We start from the raw sequence: 25,520 nt of genomic DNA on the forward strand, positions 1-25,520 counted from the left end.
CGGTCCATGGTGTCCCTGGTGAAGTGGACCCAGCGCTCCACGCGGTAAGGTGAGCGCCCTACTTGGTGAGTTATCTCCCGCCCTCCTCTAGTCATTCCTAAGGGAGGGTTCAGGTCAACTGGGTGCCATGTCTTCCCAAGTTCTAGGATAGGTGCTGTGGGTCTGCCTTGCAGGGGTGCAGGGGTGCAGGGGCACAGTGACTTTGCTAAACATGTAGAGCTGAGAAGGGTCTTGGAATTGAGCAGGGGGAGAGCGCCATGTGCAGGCAAGCCTGGGCCCGGGTGGAGAATTCAGTCATCAGCTTTCTCTGGGAAGCAGTTAAAGTGTGTGTGTGTGTGTGTGTGTGTGTGTGTGTGTGTGTGTGTGTGTGTGTGTGTGACTGTGTGTGTGAGTCTATGTGTTTGTGTGTGAGTGTGTGAGCATTAGTGTCTGTATGAATGTGTGTTAGTGTGTGAGCGTGTGTGTGTGTGAGTATATGTGTTTGTGTGTGAGTGTGTGAGCATGAGTGTGTGTGTGTATGAGCATGAGTTTGTGTGTGTGCATGAGTGTGTGTTTGTGAATGTGTGTGTGAGCATGAGTGTGTGTGTTTGTATGTAAATGTGTGTGTGAGCATGAGTGTGTGTGTATGTGTGTGTAAGCATGAGTGTGTGTGTGTGTGAGCATGAGTGTGTGTGTGCATATGTGAATATGTGTGTGAGCATGAGTGTGTGTTTGTATGTGAATGTGTGTGTGAGCATGTGTGTGTGTGTGTGTGTGTGTGTGTGTGTCAAGTGAGAGGGAGGTTAAGGAATCTGAGAGATGCAGCAGTGTTGGTATGCATGAGACCCCTTCTGTTTCATTTGGTTTAAATCCCCCCTGCTTAACACTATTCTATTTTCATAACCACTTCATTCTATTTACATAACCACTGTTAACAAGTACCACCCTCCCTCCAGGGCATTGGTGGTTCAGTGATAGGATTCTCGCCTGCTCTGCCCCCTCCTTGTCACACTCTGATTTTCACCAGTCACTTTTCTCTCCACCCTCTCTATGTCACATCCTGTTTCCACCCTACTTGGCAAGTATATATAAAGACAGCATTGTGAGTTTTAGGGTACTTGAGTTTAGCTTAGCTCGGCTTAGATTGTGCTGCGTCCTGCATGAATAAAGAGATACTGCCTACAGCTCAACCATGAGTCCCTGGTCGTCTGTTACCCACCCGTGAAGCCAGCCCATTGAAAACAACATAACCTGTCGAAAACAACACAGCAGAAGGCCCAACAGCTGAAGCCCCGTCCTCACCCGGGTTTTCCCAGAGCCTGCATGGGGGCCCGTGGTGCCCAGTGCCGATCAGTGCTCACTCTCTAAAGCTCTTCCTGGCCGGAACTTGCCATGACTACAGCACAGAGGATTAGCTGGAAAGAAGTGCAGAACAGGGTGGAACTAAGGGCATAGGTCAAAACACCTCAGAACCAGCAGTGGAGGAAGGGTGGCCAGCTCCAGGCTGAAGAGACCAAGTGAGGAAACTGCTGTCCACTCAGAGGAGTGTGTGTGTGTGTGTGTGTGTGTGTGAAGGAGGAAGAAAGGAAAGAAGGAGGAAGCAGGCGCTTGGGGTCCCCCCTCCCCGGCAGCTCAGCTCAGAGCACTGGAGGGCAGCAAGGGCGCCCCCAGGGAGGGAGCGAGAACTCAGTCATTACTGAGTGACTGAGCGCAGATGAGCTGCGGCAGGCAGAATACCTCAGCCCCAAGTCCTGAAGTCCTAAAGTCAGTGGGGGACAGTGGGAGGCAGCTCACCGGTCTGTGAGGAGAGGTGGATAGTGCTTCTCAGAGACCCCACCCGGTGGCCCAGCAAACAGCTCCACTGCTGGGGAGGCTATCAGTTCCATCCCCAGTGCCACATGGACTGGAGTGATGCTCTGACTTCTCTATTTCATATCAAATGTTCTCTTGATTGCGTATAAAATAAAGCTTAGGGCGCAGCGGGTTAAGCACACATGGCACCAAGCGCAAGGACCGGTGTAAAGGTCCCGGTTCCAGGCTCAGGCTCCCCACCTGCTGGGGGGTCACTTCATAGGCGGTGAAGCAGGTCTGCAGGTGTCTGTCTTTCTCTCCTCTCTGTCTTCCCTCCTCTCCGTTTCTCTCTGTCTTATCCAACAACAACAGCAATAGCAAAATCAATAACAACAATAATGATAACAACAACAAGGACAACAAAATGGGGAAAATGGCCTCCAGGAACAGTGGATTCATGGCAGGCACTGAGCCCCAGTGATAGCCCTAATGGCAAGTAAATAAATACATGAAGCTTAAAGGGCTGCAGATATACTGCAAGGTATCTGCCAAGGTCCAGTCCCAAGCACCATGATAAGCCAGAGCTTAACAGTGTTCTGGAGTAACAGTAATAATAATAATAATAATAATGGCGGCCTAGTAAAAATTAAAGCTTTTAAAGAAATCCCACACAATGGAGGAGGGATGGGACACAGAACTCTGGTGGTAGAAACTGTACGGAATTATACCTTTGTTATCTTGCAATCTTGTCAATCACTATTAAATCACTAATTAAAAAATGGCAAAAAAAAAAAAAAACCACAAACACCTCAACAGGTTCAGGAAGACACAATTCAGAGAGAGGTTAGGTAGGTGTGTGTGTGTGTGTGTGTGTGTGTGTGTGTGTGTGTGTGTGTGTTGGGATGGGGGTGCCTCAGTGGGACTCCCCTCCAGGGCCCCAACAGCTCAATACCTGTGCACAGTTGCCCTTGACCTCAGAGCTGTGACCACCTGAATTCCCTCCTCGAGCCCAGGTCCCCCAGCCCCTGCCATGTGGTCAGAGAGCCAGCTCTTGTTGCTCCAAGAACCAGACATATAGAACAGGCAATTCTGTGTCATGGCTCCTGCTTGCGTTATAACAGAACTGGAAGCAAATCAGCCACAGAGGTGTCCCCAAACATAGCCGGTCCGCTCAGTGGCCTGGTCACTTAAAACTTTACTGAAGGGGAGTCGGGCGGTAGCGCAGCGGCTTAAGCACAGGTGGTGCAAAGCGCAAGGACCGGCATAAGGATCCCAGCTGGAGCCCCCGGCTCCCCACCTGCAGGGGGGTTACTTCACGGGCGGCAAAGCAGGTCTGTAGGTGTCTGTCTTTCTCTCTCTCCCTCTCTATCTTCCCCTCCTCTTTCCATTTCTCTCTGTCCTATCTAACAAGGATGACAGCAATAACAATAACTACAACAACAATGAAAAACAAGGGCAACAAAAGGGAAAATAAATAAATATAAAAAAAATTTTTTAAACTTTACTGAAATACTTTGTCCATTTTTCCACAATGTCCCAAGTTGCCATGAGTCAGAGAGTGGAGACCAAAATTAGGAAATTTTGTACTGGATCTCGTCACCATCCATTGACTAGATGAAAGCAAAAGGCCTCTAGATTATTCTGGAAACTTCACCGGGTACCTTTGAGGTCACGTTATTCCTCCAGGTGACACAGCCCAAACATCTGGGCCTTGCTGTCTCTCCTTCCTGCCTCTCTGAAGATCACCTCCAGGGTGGGGGTGCTGGGTGGATGGAGGTGGGTCTGTGGTCTGGGTCCTCAGGACAGAGGGACAGCCTTCAGCTCTCAGCCCTCAGATCTCCTGGCAGAGTTGGCTCTGATTCTGCCCCCAATGTTGTTTTCGACCGGTTATGTTGTTTTTGCCGGGCTGGCTTCACGGGCGGGTAACAGACGACCAGGGACTCATGGTTGAACTGTAGACAGTATCTCTTTATTCATGCAGGACTCAGCACAACCTAAGACGAGCTAAGCTAAACTCAAGTACAGTACTCTAAAACTCACAGTGCTGTCTTTATATATACTTCCCAAGTAGGGTGGAAACAGGATGTGATATAGAGAGGGTGGAGAGAAAAGTGACTGGTGACAATCAGAGTGTGACAAGGAGAGGATCAGGGTGTGACAAGGAGAGGGGGTGGAGCAAAAACATATCATGAAACAGTGGGGATTGAACCAATGCCCTGGAGGGAGGGTAGGACTTGTTAACAGTGGTTATTTAAATAGAATAGTGTTAAGCAGGGGGGATTTAAACCAAATGAAACAGAAGGGGTCTCATGCATACCAACACCCCAAGCTTTGAATTTCCAAGAGGTGCAAGTTTTTATCAGAGAAAATGCAACTAAAGACAATAGTGAGATACCACTTCTCTCCTGTGAGAATGTCATTCATCAGAAAGGATGATAACAACAAATTCTGGGGAGGTTGTGGGGACAAAGGACCCCTCCCTGCCCTGCTGGTGGGAATGTGAATTGGTCCAGCCCCTGTGAAGAGAAGTCTGGATGACACTCAGAAGGCTAGAGATGGACCTTCCTTCCTCTCCTGGAGATATATGCTAAGGAATCAAACACACCCATCTAAAAAAAAAATTTAAAAATCTGTGTGTACCTATGTTCATAGCAGCACAATTTGTACTAGTCAAAACCTGGAAGCAACCCAAGTGTCTTCACAGTAGATGAGTGACTGATGTGGTTTATACACACAATGGAATACTATTCAGCTACTAAGAATGATGAATTCACCTTCTTCTCTTCATTTTGGATGGAGCTTGAAGGAATCCTGTGAAGTGAGATCAGCCAGAAAGAGAAGGATGAATATGGGATGATCTCACGCACAGACAGAAGTGGAGAAATAAGAACAGAAGGGAAAACACAAATTAAAACATGGACTAGTCTGGGGTATTGCACAAAAGCAAAGGACTCTGGGGAAGGAGGGCAGGGAGAGGGTTGGGGTGAGGGGACACTTTCTAATCCTGGTCCATGATGATGGATCTAATTTGGAGGTGAGGGTGTTTTGCAGACACCTGTCTTGGTGAGCTGAGAAACTGTACCCATGTGTCAAGAACCATAAACTTTGTTGTTGTTTTTTTAAATTTCTTTATATTTATTTTCCCTTTTGTTGCCCTTGTTGTTATACTATTATTGTTGTTATTGATGTCGTCATTGTTAGATAGGACAGAGAGAATGGAGAGAGGAGGGGAAGACAGAGACAGGGAGAGAAAGACAGACACTTGCAGACCTGCTTCACTGCCTGTGAAGTGACTCCCCTGCAGGTGGGGAGCCGGGGGCTTGAACTGGGATCCTTACACTGGTCTTCATGCTTTGCACTATGTATGTTTAACCCTCTGTGCTACCACCCAACTCCCAAGAACCGTAAACTTTGAACCTCCCATGACAAAAACAGAAACAGAAACAGAAAAAAGAAGTGACGGTTTCAGTAACTCTGGATGTCTGAGTAGGGAGGAGGGAGGGTATTCTGGGAGCTGTTTGCTGTCTTTATTTTGAAAATCCCACAAGGGCCTGTGCGGGTGGTCTGTTCTGTCTCTGGCTGGACATCAAACCCACAGCCCTCAGAAACCCCCTCTCACCTGGAGCCGGGGCGGGGGTGCCTTAGCAGGTCTTCCTCAGGGGTTCCCTTCACCATCATTCTTTCTACTGTCCACTTTAAGCCCATGAGCCTGGACCCAGGAGAAACCAGGTAAGAGCAGACTGGGTGAGCTCCAGCCACAGCACCAGAGAGGTCCTGGCCCAAATGACAGACAGTGGGGCCAGAGGGCTGGGGCAGGGCCTGGTCAGTCTGTGGGGATCCTCCCTCTCCAGTCCTCTTATCCAACCTCCCAGGTGGGATCACCTGTGGATAAATAGGTCACATTTGGACTATTTATTTATTTGCCACCAGGGTTTTGTCTGGGGCTCAGTGGCTGCAAAACAAATCCATCACTCCCAGCAGCCATTTTTCCCTTTTTTAAAAATGTAATTTGTTACTTCTTTTGATAAGACAGAAATTGAGCAAGGAAAGGGAGATGAAAAGGGAGAGAGTGGGCAGAGGATAGATAGCATAGTGGCTATGCAAACGGACTCTCATGCCTGAGGATCCAAAGTCCCAGGTTCAATTCCCCATACCACCAAAAACCAGAGCTGAGCAGTACTCTGGTGAGGAAGGAAGGAAGGAAGGAAGGAAGGAAGGAAGGAAGGAAGGAAGGGAGTAAGAGACACCTACAGACCTACTTCACCGCTCTTGAAGCTTCCTCCCTGTTGGTGGGGAATTAGGTGGGGGTCGAACCTGGGTCCCCACACATGGTAACATGCACACTCAGCTGACTGTGCCTCGGCCTGACCCCTGACCCCCAACCCCCTGAGGTTTGGACTAATCTATCAGCGATGCTGGGTCACACACAGAGAAAGGGTAAAGAGTCCAGCACGTCACTCTGGCTTTGCCTCTCTGAGTTGCCCCCTGCCAGGCCCTGGGCTACAGGCGAAAGTGGGTCAGACACGCTTTCCAGTCTCAGGGGTTCACAGTGTCACAGAGGGAGACTCAAGGACAACCCAGGGGAATTGCAACAGTTACTATTTTGGGAAGGCCACTGACGTGCTGGTATTTTGACGTCAGCTCTGTGCCTCCCGGAGACCCTGGATTATCTGTGGAGAAACAGAAGCTCAGGGTGGTCAAGGCCCCTCATCCAGCCAGTAAGTAGCAGAGGCTGAACTCAGGTGCCCAGCTGCCCCCTGCCCAGCCCCAGCTAGAGTCACGAGGCCTCAGGGGACCCCCAGTGTGTGTGTGTGGGTGTGTTTCTCCCAGATAGGAGGCCTGCAGAGGGCACTGCATCTGTTCAGTCATTGTTCTCTGGCTCTGGCTAAGATGGACCCTGCCCCATGTAGGTAGTCACACCTCCAGACTCCCAGGACGGGCTCTCCTAGGCACTCAGGGAATCTGGCATGTCAGGGGTGGAGGCAGTGAAGAAGCAGGTGGCCCAGGACGGGGCCCTGGCCAGGGCTCACTCAGGGAGGGCCAGTCCAGCTGCTGCTGCTGACGCCTGAAGAACCGCAGGGAACCCTGGGTGTGGAGCAGAGTCAGCTGGAAACGGAAGCCCACAGAGGGCCTGGGGTCCTGCAGCAAAGGATGAGCAAGGGGGAATGTTCCAGAATGTGGGCAGACCCAAGGTAGAGGGGACCCAAGGGGGTAAACCAGGTTTAGTGAGCAAGCAAAATGCAGGGTCTGGTTGGAATCTCCTAGACGCAAGGCACAGAACACTCTGGTCTTACTGAGGCCAGGTAGGGGACACAGTGACATAGCACAGGACTAGCAATGTGCAAGGTCCCAGGTTCAGACCCCAGCACTGCATATGCAGGGGTTCTGAGCTCACTCTCAGATTAAATAAACAAATACATCTTTTAAAATGAAGTAAGAGGGCAGGATGGTGGTGTATCTAGTGCAAAGCAAAAGGATCTTGGTTTGAACCCCCGGCTCCCCACCTGCAGGGGGGGTCATCTCGCAAGCAGTGAAGCAGGTCTGCAGGTGTCTGTCTTTCTCTCCCCCTCTCTGTCTTCCCCTCCTCTCTCCATTTCTCTCTGTCCTATCCAACAACAACAACGGCAGCATCAATAACAACAGAAACAATGGAAAAAAGATGGCTTCCAGGAGCAGTGGATTTGTAGTGCAGACACCAAGCCCCAGTGATAACCCTGGAGGAAAAAAAAAAGAAAAGAAAAGAAAAGAAGAAAGAGGACAAGGGACCAAGAGATAGCTCAGCCAGTAACGTGCAGGTATTGCTTTGAATGAGGCCATGAGTTCAATTCCCAGCACCACATGAGAGCACCATGGACATCACTGAAGGAAAATCCACAAATAGGAGAGCAGTGTTTGGATGTCTCTCTCTCTCTGTCTCTCTGTCTCTCCCTCTATCTGTCTATCTCTGTCATTCTCTAAGCATGTAGAGTGGTGCGCCTGGTGAAGAGCATATACCACCAAGACCCTGGACCTGGTTTCAAGATCCCACTCCCCACCTGCTGGGGAGACACTTCATGAGCAGTGAAGCAGGTCTACAGGTGTCTATCTCTCTCTGTCTCTCTCTCTCTTCCTTCTCTCTCAGTTTCTCTCCATCTTATCCAATAAAATGGAAGAAAAAGTGGCCTCCAGGAACAGTCAGCACTTCTTCTTCTTCTGGCATTTGCCCTTCTTCCGTAGCCAGTCAGCAGCGTCAGGTTGAGCCTGATGTCAAGTTTCGAGACCTCCTTTGAATCTGGAGAGGTGGCAGTCGTTGACTATGTGGGTCATAGTCTGTGTGTAGCCGCAGGGGCAGTTCGGGTCGTCTCTGGTTCCCCAGCGATGGAACATAGCGGCGCACCGGCCATGGCCTGTTCGATAGCGATTGAGGAGGGCCCAGTCATAACGTGCTAGGTCAAAGCCGGGTGGACGCTCGCAGGGGTCTGTGATGAGGTGTTTGTTCTTTACCTCAGCTGACTGCCAACTCTGTTTCCAAGAGTCTGGAACAGAGAAGTTCAGTGTAGGCGTAGGGGACCAGGTTGGGTGACGAGACATCAAGCGTTGGACAGGGTGGGTGAAGATATCCGTGTCAGCACTAAGCTTCAGCAACAACCCTGCTGGTAAGAAAAATTTAAAAAGAAAGAAAAGAATTTCAGACCTGGCTTGGGGGAGGCTTGTTAATGTCGTGCAGATGCAAGGCCCATGGCTCATTCCCACACTGCATTAAAGATAATAATAAAACAAAAGACCATTTCAACAATGAGATTTTAGGATAAATACTTAAGCTATAGTAAATGTATAAGACACTTTCTCACTCAAAGCTATTTACTGTGTATCTGAAGTGCAAATTTAGCTGGACAACCTGTATCTTGTTTACTTATTTACTTGCTTATTCATTCATTCATTTATCGCCAGGTACAGACAGAGTGGTGGAGAGGCAAAGAGAAAGCATAAGAGGCCACGCTTCTGAGACCTCCTTCAATGTAGTGGAGGCAGGGCTCAAACCCAAGTGAGCTTTTTGTTGTTGTTGTTGCTGCTCCTGGCTGAGGCTGAGGGCACCTCAGGAAGCTGGTTTGGGAGTAATGATGAACAGGAGCTGGGCAGGTACTGCCCCCTAGGGGCCTACAGCAATTGGAGCCCCCAAGTCCCATTCTCTCCCCATCCCCAAGCTCCCGCCAGATTCCTCTTCAGTTTAGATGCAACCCCCCCACCCCAGAATCCTTGTCTCAGAGCAAGGCAGAGACCAGCCCTAATGAGAAGGTATCCAGCACAGCTCACAGAATTCTTACTCTGCCCTTACAATGTCTCACCACCTCCCTCCTCCAGGACCTACAATGTTTCCCACTGCCTAGAGCACCAAATCTTTCTTTTTTTCTTAATGTTTGTTTGTTTATTTATTTATTGGACAGAAACAGAGAGAAATTGAAAGGGGAGGGGACAGAGAGGGAAATAAACAGAGAGACACCTGCAGCCCTGCTTCAACACTCGTAAAGCTTTCACCCTGCAGGTGGGGGGGAGTCAAGGGCTTGAACTTGTGTTCTTGTGCATTGTGATGTGTGCACTTAACCAGGTGTACCTTGCCTGTCCCCCGTGGAGCACTAAACTCAATGTCTCTGGCTTTCAAGAAGCTACTCCTGTAAGGGCCTCACACATGCCCGCTGCTCTGAGCAGAGAGCTCCTGGGTAACCCTGGACCAGTGGTTCAGTTCAGCTCCTCCCTCGGGTGATGGTCAGAACTGGAAGAGGAAAGACCCTCAGGGGAGTCCGTCCTCAACCCCTTGTGGACCAGACTGGAGACTCCAGGCTCAGCAAAGAGGAAGGACACCCTCACAGCTACCTCTCCACCCTTTGGGGATCAACCCTGGTCTGTGCCAAGAAGCTGCTCGGGCAGCTGTCTATACAAGGTCCTCCAAGGTCCTCTATATAAGGTACTCCTTCTCTCCTCTCCCCCATCAGTGGCAGCCCAGCCCCGACCACCGCCAGCCCCCGTGTCCTCTTCCCTGGCCACAACTCCAACTTCTCTTTCTGAACTCTTCTTTGAGCAGAGCACTGGGAATGTTGTGACATCCTCTGATTACAGCACAGCAGCTTAATCATAGTTATTAAATAACTAAAGATTTGCTTAATTTGGTAATTGCTGTGTGAAGAAGAAGAAGATAACGAATAAGAAGGAGGAGGAGGAGGAGGAGAAGAAGAAAAAAAATAGCTCACATGCTTTGGAATCAGATTACCCGGGTTTGTTTACATTTTTTTCTAAACCAGTACATCTCCGCTGAGTTCATCCTGGAGGAAAAAAAAAAAGTGGGTTTTTTTGTTTGTTTGTTTTTGCAGCTGAGAGTGTCCCTAGACCAGAGGATTCTGTGACCTGTGCTGGTACTGGTACAGCAGGGAGCTTTCAAAGGAAAGCCTTGATTTCTTCTGCTCTCAGTGTCCTTTCTGTAGAAACACACACACACTGACTAACATTTGAACAAGATCAGTTGTTCAGTATAAAGTTTAACTCTTCATTAAAATCAAGATTGCAAAAGAGATGCTTCGTATTTATTTCATTTTATGTGTTGAAAAATATTTTTAAAAGATTTCTTTTAGGGACGGAGCAGTGGTACACATGATTGAGGACACACGTTCCCGTGCACAAGGACCCAGGTTCAAGTCCTCGGCTCCCCACCTGCAGAGGGGAAGTTTCATAGGTGGTGAAGCTGGTCTGCAGGTGTCTCTCTTTCTCTCTCCCTCTCTATCTCCCTCTCCCCTATCAACTTCTCTTGGTCCTATCAAAATGAAAAAGAAATAAAAATAATTAATATATATATTTATTTTATGTATTCCATTAGAGAGAGGGGAGAAGGGGAGATAGAGAGAGAGAAAGAGAGAGAGAGAGAGAGAGAGAGAGAGAGAAAGGCCAGAGTGTCACTGTGGTACATGCAGTCCTGGGGATTGAACTTGAGACCTCATGCTTCCAGGGTCCCAGACTCTACCACTTTGCTACCTCCTGGGCCATTAGGATTTTTTTATAATACTTATTTATTTATTCCCTTTTGTTGCCCTTGTTGTTTTTTATTGTTGTTGTTGTTGTTGTTGGATAGGACAGAGAGAACTGGAGAGAGGAGGGGAAGACAGAAAGGGGGAGAGAAAGACAGACACCTGCAGACCTGCTTCACCGCCTGTGAAGTGACTCCTCTGCAGGTGGGTGAGCCTGGGGCTGGAACCAGGATCCTTAGGCCGGTCTTTGTGCTTTGTGCCACATGCGCCTAACCCGCTGCGCTACTGCCTGACTCCGCCATTGATTTGTTTGTTAGTTTATAAGGATTAATCAAATGATTTGTGGAGTTTTTTCCAAGAAAAAGAGTTATTGCTACATTCTACTGTTTTTAACATGGAGCTAGCTGAAAGTAGATGAAGTTATAAGGAGTCCATGAGCTCTATATGTGTCTGTCATCATCATCATCATCATCATCATTATCCAAGGATTCATTCTAGTGTGACACCACCCCTCCTGTCAGACATTCCCCCCCCCTCTCATTTCAGATAGAAAAAGAGAGAGGGAGAGACTCAGAGAGAGAAAGAGACACCACCGCACCCTCCTGCCATCCACGGAGCTCCCCCTGGTGCTGTGCACGGTGCTCCTGTGTGGTGCCAGTGGTGCTGGAACCCAGTTCATCACAGAGCACCAACATGGGGGGCTGAGGACTTCCTCTGGCTACAGGTTCAATTCCTGGCACCACCTTGTGCCAGAGCTGAGCGGTGCTCTGATCTTCTGCAACACCCCCCCCCCCCCGTAAATTTCAAAACAGATCACAGAAGGGCCTTCTCCAAAGGAGAGCAGAAGTATCAAGGGGCCTATATTGGGAACAACTGCTGAAAGGAACAACATAAAACAGACCCTGGCACGCAGCAGGGGGACCTCGTGACTAAGTGGAGCCTGGGGACAGCTGCAAGGAATTAGAGCAGCTGGCAGGGCAGCAGAGGGGAGGCCCGGCTGTCCCTCCCACAAGCCTTGTTGTCCTGGGAGGGCCCCAGGGAAGGGGCTGAAGGGGCTGGAGCCAGTGCCCCACACAGCATCTAAATGGGAATCAGCATGTGGTTTCCAGAGGCTGGAGGTTCTGTGCGTCCTGGGACCCCCAGGTTGGGGGTGGGGGATCGGCTAGTGGAGAGGCTGGAGCCCCCCAGTGCTGGCTGTGGAGGATCAATCTGTCTGTCAGTGTGTGTCCTCAGGGCTGGGGCCCAAGCAGGAGGGAGCAGCTGAGGCTGCAGGCAGCAAGCTTGGCCAAGGCAGGGGCCTCTGGATCCAATTTCACACTGTACCACATTCTCTGAACCTTGGCCTTGACCATGGAGGTGGTGTGTGTGTGTGTATGTGGGTGTGTGTGGGTGTGTGTGTGTGTGTGCGTGCGTGTGCGTGCGTGTGCGTGCGCGTGCGTGTGTAATTTTCTTCTGTTTTTTTTTTTCAGATTTAACAGTAGTTATCTGTTTCCCCCCCTTTTTTTTGAGTCTCCTAGTAATTGACTCCTCTTTATTTTATTTTTTAACATTTTAGATATTTTTTAAATCAAGCATCTTTTAACATTTTTTAAATTTTATTTCCTTTTGCTGCCCTTGTTGTTTTATTGTTGTAGTTATTGATGTTGTTGTTGGATAAGACAGAGAGAAAGGGAGAGAGGAGGGGAAGACAGAGAGAGGGAGAGAAAGACAGACACCTGCAGACCTGCTTTACCGCTTGTAACATTTTAGATATTTTAATGACAGACCTACAGAGAGAGAGAGAGAGATACAGACAGACAAACCAGAGCACTGCTCAGCTCTTGCTTATGGCAGTGCAGGGGATTGAACCTGAGACCTCAGAGACTCATGAAAGTCATTTGCATAATCATGATGCTATCTCTCTGGCCTGATTTCTTCTTTTTAAATTTTTACTTTTTAATTGTTTTTCAATAGAAAGACAAAGAAGAGAGAAAGATTGAAAAAGATCACAGCAGCCAAGCTTCTTTCAGTGCGGTGTGTGTGTGGGGGGGGGCTTGAACTTGGGCAGGTTTCACAAAGAACAAAGCAACACACCGAGTGAGCTATTTCCCTCTTATGAGGGATCTATTCGTGGGCTAACAGGATCCTGCAGTAACAAGGATGAAGTCCCACACCACACCCAACAGCCACCGTAGTTCTCACAAAGAGAGGTTGACTGGGAAGTCGGACGGTAGCACAGCGGGTTAAGCGCATGTGGCGCAAAGTGCAAGGACCTCACGGACTGGCAGAAGGATCCCAGTTTGAACCCCCGGCTCCCCACCTGCAGGGGAGTCGCTTCACGGGAGGTGAAGCAGGTCTGCAGGTGTCTGTCTTTCTCTCCCCCTCTCTGTCTTCCTCTCTCCATTTCTCTCTGTCTTATCCAACAATGACGACATCAATAACAACAATAGTAACTACAACAATAAAACAACAAGGGCACCAAAAGGGAATAAATAAATATTAAAAGAAAAAACTTTAAAAAAATAAAAAGAAGAAGAAGAAAAAATACAGACTGGGAGTATGGATCAACCAGTCAACACCCATGTTCAGCAGGGAAGCAATTACAGAAGTCAGACCTTCAGTCTTCTGCATCGCATAGTGACCCTGGGTCCATACTCCCAGAGGGATAGAGAATAGGAAAGCTATCAGGGGAGGGGATGGGATACGGAGTTCTGGTGGTGGGAATTGTGTGGCGTTATACCCCTCCTATCCTATGGTTTTGTTAATGTCTCCTTTTTAAAAATAAATAATAATAATAATAATAAATTAAAACCAATTTAAAAAGAGAGAGGTTGACTGCATTTTTAAAAAAATCATTTTATTTTATCTTGCCCAGACAGGAAGAAGTTGAGAAGGGAGGGGGAGGCCAGGAGAGAGAGAGAGAGAGTTGCCTGCAGGCCTGCTTCGCCACTCATGAAGCTTTCCCTTGCAGGTGGTGACTAGGGGTTTGTACCTGGGTCCTTGAGCACCGTGACATGTGTACTCAACCAAGTGCGCTACCTCCAACACCGCCATTTGTTTTCCAAGTTCATGTATCTCGATTCTCAAGATTCCACCTGTGTCTTTTACCTCCTTACTTATGTCACTAAGCGTCATCACCTCCAGTTCCATCCATTTTGTACTGAAGGACTAAATATCATCTATTTTTAAAGATTTTTCTTTTTTTATCCCTCCCCCCCACTCTCTTTTTAATTTTCTTAGAACTAAGTCTGTTTTTTTAAATCATTATTTATTTATTGGATAGACAGCCAGAAATCAAGAGGGAAGGGGGGGATAGAGAGGAGAGACACCTGCAGCACTGCTTCACCACTCGTGAAGCTTTCCCCCTACAGGTGGGGACGGGGTACTTGAACCTGGGTCCTTGCACATTGTAACGTGTGTGCTTAACCAAGTGCACCACCACCCAGCCCCAATATTTTTCTTTTAAAAAATGTTTTATTTATTCATTTACTTATGAGAAGGAGCAGGGAGAACTGAGGCATCACTGTGGCAGACACGATGCTGGGGACAAATTCAGGATCTCATGCTTGAAAGTCTAAGACTTTCTTCGCTGGGCCAGAATATCATCTTTTTATGCATTTTTTTTCTTTCTACTTGGATTTTAGAAATGGCTGGGGAGATTTAGTGTACTGCAAAAGATTTTCCAGGCCGATGACCCCACCAATGTGTCCTGGAGCCTCCCTTCCCCAGAACCCTCCCCCAATAGAGAAAGAGAGAGGCAGGCTGGGAGTATGGATCGACCTGTCAATGCCCATGTTCATCAGGAAGCAATTACAGAAGCCAGACCTTCCACCTTCTGCATCCCATAATGATCTTGGGTCCATACTCTCAGAGGGATAGAGACTGGGAAAGCTATGAGGGGAGGGGATGGGATTCGGAGTTCTGGTGGTGGGAATTGTACCCCTCTTATCCTATGGTCTTGTCAGTGTTTCTATTTTATAAATAAATACATTTAAAAAAAAAAAAAAGAAAAAATCAAAAAAAAAAAAAAAAAAAGACTTTCCTGCCTGAGGTCCAAGGATCAGTCCTCAGTACCACCACAAGCCAGAGCTGAGCAAACAAAACTACTGCCCCAATCAGGTGTTCTGTCAGCCCCTTCCTGACACCCCTTCTCCCATCCCTATTACCTGCCCCCCCCCTCTTTGGGGTGTCACTAACACCCAGGGCCACTGTCCAGAAGTGCCTGACCTTGAATCAAGTTGATCCAGTCCACACCTATTGGCTAATTCCTGCTTCAAAGGGAGGCAGAGGTGACTTTCCACAGTTCATCTGCCCGAGGGTGGGGGGGGGGTGGTGTCTGTCTTTAATTTTCACAAAGGTGCCCTCCATGTACTCAGGTGGGGGGACAGGCTGCAGCCCCCAGGACATGAGTCTAGAATAAGGTCCTGACACTGACAACAGGTCGCTTGGGCTGTGCAGACCCCAGTGGGCTGGGGATCTCAGTTCACTTCAGGCCCCCATCCTGAGGTGAACAGGACTCCCCATGAGGTGTCATGGGGGAATCTCTTTCCCAGGGCATGTTTCTCCCCCACCCCCCAAAAAATGCTTCAATTCTGTCACATGCTTTTAAGGCTCCAATCTTTGTTATTGTGTGCAGATGCATTTAATGTAAGGCAGTTTCACATGAGAGAGGGAGAGAGAGGTGTCAAGGCATCACTACAGTACAGACACAACCTGGGTTTGAACCAGGTTCCTCAGGCACACGAGTCCTGTATGCTGCTTGCTGAGCTAATTCCCAGACGCCCAGGCCCAGGCCCAGGGCTTTGGTGAAGTCAGTCCTGTTCTCAGGGATTAGTGTGGCCGTAGAGGTCACAAGGGCGTCGGCCTAGGGAGAAATCTAAGTGGCAGCTGCTCAGTCACTCAGATGGGTCCTCCTCTCAGGGCTGAGGGCATCTGTGGACACACATCCTCTGATGGGTCCTCCTCTCAGGGCTGAGGGCATCTGTGGACACACATCTGTGGTGTCTGGGTTCTCCTGAGGGTGCACTTGGCCTGGGTTTGGGATGCCTCCGCTCCCCATAGGACACACCTCAGCTCTCCTGGCTCTCCCGCACATAACACCCCTCCTGTCATGTCCTAGCTCGATGACCTTCCCCACACCGAGACACACACACACCAGCCTCAAGAGATGGATCTTTGCTCATTTATTTAAACACTGAGGCAATTCCTGTCCCCTCACCAGAGTCCTCAGCATTTCTGGACGCCCAGCCCCTGGTCTGGCCTGGCCATCCTCTTGGGTTCAGTCACCCAGAGGGCTGGTGTCCCCCACACAGAAGCTGGGATGGGAGCACTCAGCTCCAGGCAGACCCAGCACCCAGCCCATGGGGTGGGTGGTACTTCTGAGTCCCGCCTTGGATTCTTCTAAATTGACTTTGACCTCACTGTCCAGGTAGAGCCCTGTGGAAACTCTGGGAATTTCCTCCTGTCCTTACTCACAGGGAAGGACCCACTGACTAGACAGTCTGGCTGATACCCCTCACTCAGTCAGTACTCTGTGTACAGCATTCCCAGAAAGGGCATCCAGCAGAGCGAGCCTGCAGCCCCAGGGCTGAGGAGCAGGCGGCCTGGGTGGGCCTTTTGTGTTGGCACTCCAAGCTGCTCCCAATGGCACCCCCTGCAGGACACAGCAAAGCTCCTCCTAGAACCTGGGCTTCGGTTCAAGACCCATTGGGGGGTGGAGCTCAGAAGTAGAGCTTTGCTTGTGTGGGGCCCTGAACTGAAGGCCTGACTGTTACCCTCACAGCCCAGGGTTTGGGGGAAGAGGGCTGGTGCTCCTGGGATCACCCCACAGATGTGTGTGTGTGTGTGTGTGTGTGTGTGTGTGTGTGTGTGTGTGTTTCTGGCCTTGATCATGAGAGCTGAGCTTCACCAGGTGCTGGTAGTGGTGGACGGGGACACAGAGGGGCCAGGCCCCACAGACAGTGGTTGAGGAGGCCCAGGACTTGTTTAGCTCCCAGTCCTTGGGGGTGGTGACAACCCAAGCCCTGACTCAGCCGGTGATAAGTGGGTGACTTCAGCCACCACGTCCACCATCTGGACAAGGGAGCCTGCAAAGTCCTTTCCCCTGAAATGTACGGTGTGTCATAAACAGAGATCATTTTATTTATAAAAGGAAAGTGGATTCCACTTGGGGCAGGGCCCTATGGGATCTTTGGCTTGTTGGATGAGGTTGGGTCTGAGCTGATTCTTGTTAGGAGACAGACAGGGGAGAATGCATCCTATGCAGATGTGGAAGCTTCCAGAAGGGAGGTGGAATCAGGGCAGAAGCCTCAGAGCCATACAGGTTGGGGGGAGGGGGTGGGGTCTGGGTCAAATCCCTGAGAACCCAGAATACCGGTTTTGTGGATGGAGTTTTAAATTCCAGGGGGGTTTGTTTGTTTGTTTGTTTTGTTTTTACTTATGTATTTAAAAAATTTTTTATTTATAAAAAGGAAACACTGACCAAAACCATAGAATAAGAGGGGTACAACTCCACACAATTCCCACCACCAGAACTCTGTATCCCCTACCCTCCCCTGATAGCTTTCCTATTCTTTAACCCTCTGGGAGTATGGACCCAGGGTCATTGTGGGATGCAGAAGGCGGAAGGTTTGTTTTCTGTAATTGCTTCCCTGCTGAACATGGCAGGATAGTTATTGCTGTAATCAAATTATTTGGCAATTGAGTTATCTTTGAAGACCCCATTGTTAGGATTTGCTGTATCATACATGACCTCACCATAGTTTATGTCTTTTGACATTATTTATATATAGTTGTGTCTTATAGAGTAACTCCACCAGTTGCATCTTTTTCCCAGGGCTTTTTCCCCCTTTATTGAGCAGATTAATGATTTACAGCTGACAGTAAAATACAGTAGTTGGTACATGTGTAACATTTCTCAGTTTTCCACATAACAAGCTAACCCCCACCCAGGTCCTCCTCTGTCATCTTGTTCCAGGACCTGAGCCCTCCCCCCCCAACCCAGAGTCCTTGACTTGGGTGCAGTACATCAATTCCAGTCCAAGTTTTGCTGTGTGTTGTCCCTCCTGATCTTATTTTTCAACTTCTGTCTATGTAAATTCAATTTTTCTTCAGTTATACCAGCTGATCGTATCCAGACCCTTGTCCCGAGGACCTGCCTTCTGCTGCTGAGGGTCAGATGCCTTCACATGTCGGGCTCGGTCCTCCATCCCTGTCACGTCCCAGAATGTGTCTCCTGCACCTCACCTGGTCTAGAACACCTGCCTCCTACCTCCTCTCCCCTCACCTGTGCCAGCCGCCAACTGACCCTCCTCACCAGCTGCCAGAGACATCTAAGTCATGAAACAGACTGTCCCTTCCCTGCTAAACACCGCTCATTGCCCCATCCCAAAAGTAAGAGAGAGAGTTCCAGAAACACCCGTTCTTATATGGGCCGTGCCTTCTGGTTCCCGTGGCAGCTCTCTGACCCACGCAGGAGAAGCCCTTTGGAAAGTTAGTACCGGTCAGATCCCCAAGCAGCTCTCCTCCTACGGCCACTTCCCTCCAAGCAATAGGTGTAGATAATCGTCACAAGTCACAAAGATGGGACAGAGACAAAAATCCAGAAGAAAGACCAGATGCCAGACAGAGCCCGGGGTGGCTCCCCACTACACTGGGAGGGCCCCTGGAGTAACAGTGTATTCAGGGGCCACCTCGGGAGGTTCAGAGTCACCTGGTGTCACCAGGTGTCACCCAACCCCAGGGCACAGTAGCCCAGTACGGCAGAGAAAGTTTATGGAAACACACGTTGAGGCAAGAAAACATTGAGAGGCAAAAAAAAAAAAAAAAAAAAAGACATCACCAAAAAAAAAAAAATGACATCACCGCTGGCAAATGACTAGCTTCTTCCAGCATGATGAATCAAACTCATGGATAGGTAACCCTGTGAACGGCTCGCCAAGAAATCTGATTGCTAAGGGCGCCCTCGTGTGTTACTTTGACGTAATGTCAGGTTGGTCTCTGGCAGTCTCACAGTGAAGTCCAGCGCCCGGCCCCGCCCCGCCCTTGGCCCCGCCCCGGTCTGGCTGCTTGGGCCCCGCCCCACTCCGGACTGTATGACGCTGTTCTCTGTTGACTCTGACCCCGCCCTCTACAGGCCCCGCCCTCTACAGGCCCCGCCCTCTACAGGCCCCGCCCTCTACAGGCCCCGCCCTCTACAGGCCCCGCCCTCTACAGGTCCTGCCCGTTGACCCCTGATCACTTGTTGGGAGGAGCAATTGGTATTGGTTGGAGCCAGCAGCAACTAGGCTTCTGACTGTATGGTGAGCGCTCTTGCAAGACACCTTTAAAAAAAAAAATTATTTCATTCTTTTTCTTTCTTATTTTGACAGCACAGAGAGCATCTGAGGAGGGCGATAGGGAGAGAGAGAGAGAGAGAGAGACCTACAGACTTGCTTCTCCACTCCTGAAGTGTCCCGCTGCAGGTGGAAACTGGGGGCTTGAACCCGGGTCCTTGCACATGGTAATGTGGGTAATGTTTGCTCATGGCGAGGCAAGGGGGACGGAAAGACAGTTATCCGCAGCACTGCTTCACCACTTGTGAAGCTTCCTGGAGCAGTTATTTTTAAGGGTGTAAACAAGTGTAGGGGTTAAAGGGTCTTGGGGCCAGGCGGTGGCACACCTGGTTAAGCGCATGTATTACCGTCCAAAAGGGCCTGGGTTCTAACCCCTGCTCCCCACCTGCAGGGGGAAAGCTTCATGAGTGGTGAAGCAATGCTGCAATGCTGGCCTTTGCAAGAACCTTTAGTTTTTATTATGATTATTATTAATTTTATTGAGTACAGACAGTCAGAAATCAAAAGGTGTTGTTTTCAACGGGTTATGTTGTTTTCGCCGGGCTGGCTTCACGGGCGGGTAACAGATGACCAGGGACTCATGGTTGAGCTGTAGGCAGTATCTCTTTATTCATGCAGGACGCAGCACGATCTAAGATGAGCTAAGCTAAACTCAAGGTACAGTACTCTAAAACTCACAATGCTGTCTTTATATATACTTGCCAAGTAGGGTGGAAACAGGATGTGACATAGAGAGGGTGGAGAGAAAAGTGACTGGTGAAAATCAGAGTGTGACAAAGAAGGGGCAGATTAGGCAAGAATCCTATCACTGAACCACCAATGCCCTGGAGGGAGGGTGGAACTTGTTAACAGTGGTTATGTAAATAGAATGAAGTGGTTATGTAAATAGAATAGTGTTAAGCAAATGAAACAGAAGGGGTCTCATGCATACCAACAAAATGGGAAGGAGTGATAGAGAGGAAGAGAGAGAGACCTGCAGCCCTGCTTCACCACTCGCAAAGCCTTCCCCCTGCAGTTGGGAACTAGGGCCTCAAACCTGGGTACTTGTGCATTGTAACACATGTGCTCAACCAGGTGTGCCACCACCCAGCTGCTAAGACCCTTTGCTCTCTCTCTTTTTTTTTTCTCCTTTATTTTATTTGCTAAAACAGAGAGAAACTGAGACGGGAGAGAGAGACAGAGAGACACTTACAGCATTGTTTCACCACTCGTGAAGCTTTCCCCCCTGCAGGTGGGGAGCAGGGGTTAGAACCTGGGTCCGTTTGGACGGTAATACATGCGCTTAACCAGGTGTGCCACCACCTGGCCCCAAGACCCTTTAACTCCTACACTTGTTTACACCCTTAAAAATAACTGTTCCAGGAAGTTTCACAAGTGGTGAAGCAGTGCTGTGGATACCTGTCTTTCCGTCCACCTTGCCTCGCCATGTCTCTGTCCTAGCAAACAAAATAAGTTAAAATAAAAGTTAATAAAAATAAAATTTTAAAAAGTCATTGTGGGTGCTATTGTATGAATTACTCTGTTGATTTAGTGTCAAAAGAAAAACAGAATTTTAAACAATATGTACATCCGTTTAAAACAGCCACAGCAGGGGCCAGATACTGACGCAGCTGGCTGAGTGCACGGGTTACAGCGTTAAGGGCCCGAGTTCAAGCCCACAGTCCCCACCTGCAGGGGGGAAGCTTCATAAGCGGTGAAGCAGGGTTGCACGTGTTTCTGTCTCCCCCTCTATCTTCCCCCTTTCCTCTCAATTTCTAGCTGTCTCTATCAAAGATAATTAAAAAATCTAAAAAACAACAAAAGCAAACCGTACTTTGTATGTTTTACTGAAAAATTAGTAGAAAAAAATTAAAATTTGTTTGTTTTTGCTTCAAAAGGTAAAGAGTGTGCCTTTGTTTTTACCCTTTTCCAAGCCTCTTTAATGTCTAGCTTATTTGAAACTACCTAAATGCTGGTTCTCTTTTAAAACTTATTGATTGATATGGGGGGGGTGGAGAACCAGGGTGGAGAACCAGGGCATCTCATTGGCACATGCAACGCTAGGGACCGAATTCAGGACCTTGTGTTTGAGAGTCTCACACTTTATGCACTGAGTTCCCGACCAGGCCACTTTGATTCTTAGATTTGCTTCTGTGGCCAAGTCTGGACTGAATATAATAATCTAGGGGGTTTTTGTTGTTGTTGTAGTTGTTGCTTGGTTTTGTTTTTTTTTTTTTTTTTGCCTCCTGGGTTATCACTGGGGCTCGGTGCCTGCACCATGAATATACTGCTCCTGGAGGCCATTTTTTCCCATTTTGTTACCCTTGTTGTTTTTTATTGTTATTGTTGCCATTGATGTTGTTGTTGTTGGATAGGACAGAGAGAAATTGAGAGAACAGGGGAAGAGAACACAGAGAGGGTGAGAGAAAGACAGACACCCGCAGACCTGCATCACCGCTTGTGAAGCGACCTTCCTGCAGGTGGGGAGCTGGGGCTCGAACTGGGATAATTATGCCCGTCCTTGTGCTTCACACCATGTACGCTTAACCCGCTGCGCTACCACTCAACCCCCAAGAATCTAGGTTTGTTTTTTTTTAACTCCAGCTTTCTTAGTGAGAGAAAGTGAATGAAAAGAGCAAACAACATCGTAGTATTAACATGAAAGTAGTTTTGACCTCGAGACACGCCCCCCCAAAGAGTCCAAGGAACCCCTCCCTGGGGGCCCAAAACCAACTAGCCAGTTTGAAAACTGCTGGCTTCAGAATACAGGGCCAGTAAGGCCGTGGAGCACAAGATATGCGGTGCTAACATTTGGAGTTTGGTGCCCGGCCCTGCAATCTACAGGGAGGTCCTCGTCTCCTTCTCCTTTTTCTCCGTCTCCTCCTCCTCCTCCTCCTCCTCCTCCTCTTCTTCTTTTTCTCTCATGAGCAGGTAAGTTGTCTTTAAAAATGTAATAAATAAACGTGAAAACAAAAGAACATGGTCCTATGAGCCACAGGCCAAAAAAAGTACACATCAAGAACTAAATTGTTTTAAAAACGTGTATGCATATACGTTTGTGTGTGTTTCGGGCATAGAGGAGAAGGGGAGTATAGTAATTAAATACGAAAGACCTCAGGAGGCTTTGACTGGGTATAAAGAAATGGGAGTTTGCTGGGATAGCCTGAGGGTGCTTCTTCCCGAGCTAGTGCTCTCTGGCTTGGAGAGAACTCAACTGGAGCCGATCTAGGCTGCTGCGTGGGAGAGGGATCAGGAACTCGTGCCGCACTAACTTCCGCAGGAGATACACTCTGGAACTCTCGGAGCCAGAAAGCAATTTCCAAGTGTCTTTAATCAGAAGAGCAGCTGTTTTTATACTCTCCAAGTAGGGTGGAAACAGGATGTGATATAGAGAGGGTGGAGAGAAAAGTGACTGGTGAAAATCAGAGTGTGACAAGGAGGGGGCGGAACAGGCGAGAATCCTATCACTGAACCACCAATGCCCTGGAGGGAGTGCTTTATGTAAATGTAAAAGTGATTGATGTAAATAGACCAAAGCTTTGAATGGGATTAAATCTATCCCTATATAGGCATATGGTTAAGCAGAAGCCAGGGGGAGCTGGCATACTATCCAACAGGAGTTTATCACATCACCATACAGCGTAATGTACAGTATGGTATAATTCAGTACGCAGAGGGGCAGATAACAGCTGGTCATGATGGCCAAAAGCCAGGATACTTTTTTTTAAAAAAGATATTTATTTATTCCCTTTTGCTGCCCTTGTTGTTTTATTGTTGTAGTTATTATTGATGTCACTGTTGTTGGATAGGACAGAAAGAAATGGAGAGAAGAGGGGAAGAAAGAGAGGGAGAGAGAAAGACAGACACCTGCAGACCTGCTTCACTGCCTGTGAAGTGACTCCCCTGCAGGTGGGGAGCCAGGGGTTCAAACCGGGATCCTTACGCTGGTCCTTGTGCTTTGCGTCACCTGTGCTTAACCCACCGCGCTACTGCCCAACTCCCAGCTAGGAGTCTTTTAAACTAGTTTTACCAGAGCTCAGCTACACAAGTGCAGTTACCAGAAGAGGAGGCATGGTGATCCGTGCAGAAGAGCATGCAGGCAGTGCAGACCACCATGACAAGAAAAGGTGATGCAGTGAATCCTGTGAGCTGCAGCTGAGTCTGCAGGAACAGAGAGAGAGTTTCCTGAATCCACATGCTTAGATAAGGCCCCACACACCCACAACCCCTTAACATCCTCGACGGCTGACATCAGCCATACACTAACTACATTCGTGACCCAAAGAAGAACCAGAGCGTCACTCTGGCATGTGAAATGCCGGGAATTGAACTGAGGACCTTGTGCTTGAGATGCCAAAGCTTTATCCACTGCCCTACCTCCTGGGCCATTAGAAGCGATTTTTTTCTCTCTTTTTTTTTTTGCCTCCAGGGTTATTGCTGGGGCTCAGTGTCTGCACCACGAGTTCACTGCTCCTGGAGGCCATCTTTCCCATTTTGTTGCCCTTGTTGTTGTCATTATTGCTATTATTGTCATTGATGTTGTTGTTATTGGATAGGACAGAGAGAAATCGAGAGAGAAGGGGAGACAGAGGAGGGGAGAGAAAGACAGACAGACACCTGCAGACCTGCTTCACCGCCTGTAAAGCGACTCCCCTGCAGGTGGGGAGCCAGGGGCTCGAACCGGGATCCTTACGCCAGTCCTTGCACTTCGCGCCATGTGCGCTTAACCTGCTGTGCTACCGCCCGACCCCCAGAACTGAATTTTTTTTTAAGTTGCCACCAGGGTTATCATTGGGACTTGGTGCCTTCACAATAAATCCACCTCTCCTGGCAGCCACTTTTCCCTTGTAATTATTTTTTTATAGGACACAGAGAAATTGAGAGGGGTGGGAGAGATAGAGAGGGAGAGAGAGAAAGAGAGAGAGACACCTGCAGACCTGCGTCACCACTCATGAAGCTTCTCTCCTGAAGGTGGGGGCCAGAGGTTGGAGCCCAGATCTGTGCGCACAGGAGTGTGTGTGCCACCACCAGACCTAGATGGGAAATGTTGAAATGGCTGCCTTTGGTGCGCAAATTCCCTTCTTTTCCTTGCTTAAGAGAGTCTGCACTACACACTGAGACGGGCTGGATTTATTTCTCTGTTATGCTTCATCTGTTGGAGGAGAGAAATGTCCCCAAATAGCGACTGTTGGCTCCAGGAGCTCCTCACCTGCAGGCCTGTCCCAGGCAGGAGGCTGAGCGCTCAGCGGAGGAGGCAGAATGCTCTTTGAATGGGCTTCCCACCCGTCTTCCTGCCTGGCCGCACACTGGCTCTTGTTTCTGTGGTTCACACTGGCAGAAGGCCCCAAATTGAGCTGCAGCTGTTCCTGGGCCCCTGAGCAGAAAGAGGGGACGACTTTTCTTTCCCTCTAAAATAGGAAGTCAGAGAAAGGTTTCTTTCTTGATTGTCCAGAGAAACAGCCCTGTCCCAGAGCCAACCCGAGCACCACTCAGAGGACTTCACTCTGGCATTGTTTTTACTTCCCTGTCCTGTCCTGTCCTGTCCTGTCCTGTCCTGTCTTTCGCTTCCCTCCCCTCCCCTTCCCTCCCCTCCCCTTCCTTTCCCTTCCCTTTCCTTCCCTTTTCTTTCTTCCTTTCCTCCTTCCTTCCTTTCTCTTCCTTCCTTTCTTCCTTCCTTCTTTCCTTCCTTCCTTCCTTTCTTCTTTTTTTGAAGCTTTATTTTATTTACTGAGGAGAAGGGAGGGAAGGAGCAAGAGAAACACCAGAGATAGCGTACTAGTATGTGGGGTGCTGGGGATTGAACCAGAAACCTAACGCTGCCAAAGCAGTTTCCACAGCTACCCTTATGCTCTGGTGTTTGTTTGTTTGTTTGTTTTTTAATATTTATTCCCTTTTGTTGCCCTCGTTGTTTTTTATTGTTGTAGTTATTATTGATGTTGTTGTTGTTGGATAGGACAGAGAGAAATGGAGAGAGGAGGGGAAGACAGAGAGGGGGAGAGAAAGACAGACACCTGCAGACCTGCTTCACCGCCTGTGAAGCGACTCCCCTGCAGGTGGAGAGCCGGGGGCTCAAACTGGAATCCTTACCAGGTCCTTGCGCTCTGCGCCACATGCACTTAACCCGCTGTGCTACCGCACGACTCCCTGTTTGTTTTTTTAACTCTCTCATGCCCCCGTCAGCTCCTCAACCCTGACTCTCACAGGATTTAATGAATCTCCTTTTCTTGTCATGATGGTCTGCACTGCCTCAGCCCTCAGAGAAACTTCTAGTCAGATAAGCGAAAGAGCCGCCAGCTAGTATCTGTCCAGGCAGATTCTGGGGTGTGTTCACAGCAGTCCTCACCCCACGATCGGCCCCAGCACAGTAGAGACTATGATTTCGGGGACCACAGGGCCACTGGGGTACCCTGGGTCTCGGCAGATGGAGTTTTGGGCTCTGTCACTGAGTAGCTGTGTGGCCTTGGGA

At 48.9% G+C, this 25,520-nt stretch overlaps 1 long non-coding RNA gene across 1 annotated transcript in view; it reads left to right on the forward strand.

Moving 5' to 3' along the window:
- The first annotated feature begins 19,002 nt into the window (after positions 1-19,002).
- Positions 19,003-25,520, forward strand: part of LOC132537630 (uncharacterized) — a 72,364-nt gene continuing 65,846 nt past the window's right edge. Inside the window, exon 1 of the long non-coding RNA XR_009549092.1 lies at positions 19,003-19,042. This is a non-coding gene — a long non-coding RNA (uncharacterized LOC132537630). The remainder of the gene's footprint in view (positions 19,043-25,520) is intronic.

The sequence above is a fragment of the Erinaceus europaeus genome, chromosome 3 (genome assembly GCF_950295315.1).
Source record: "Erinaceus europaeus chromosome 3, mEriEur2.1, whole genome shotgun sequence".
Lineage (NCBI taxonomy): Eukaryota > Metazoa > Chordata > Mammalia > Eulipotyphla > Erinaceidae > Erinaceus > Erinaceus europaeus.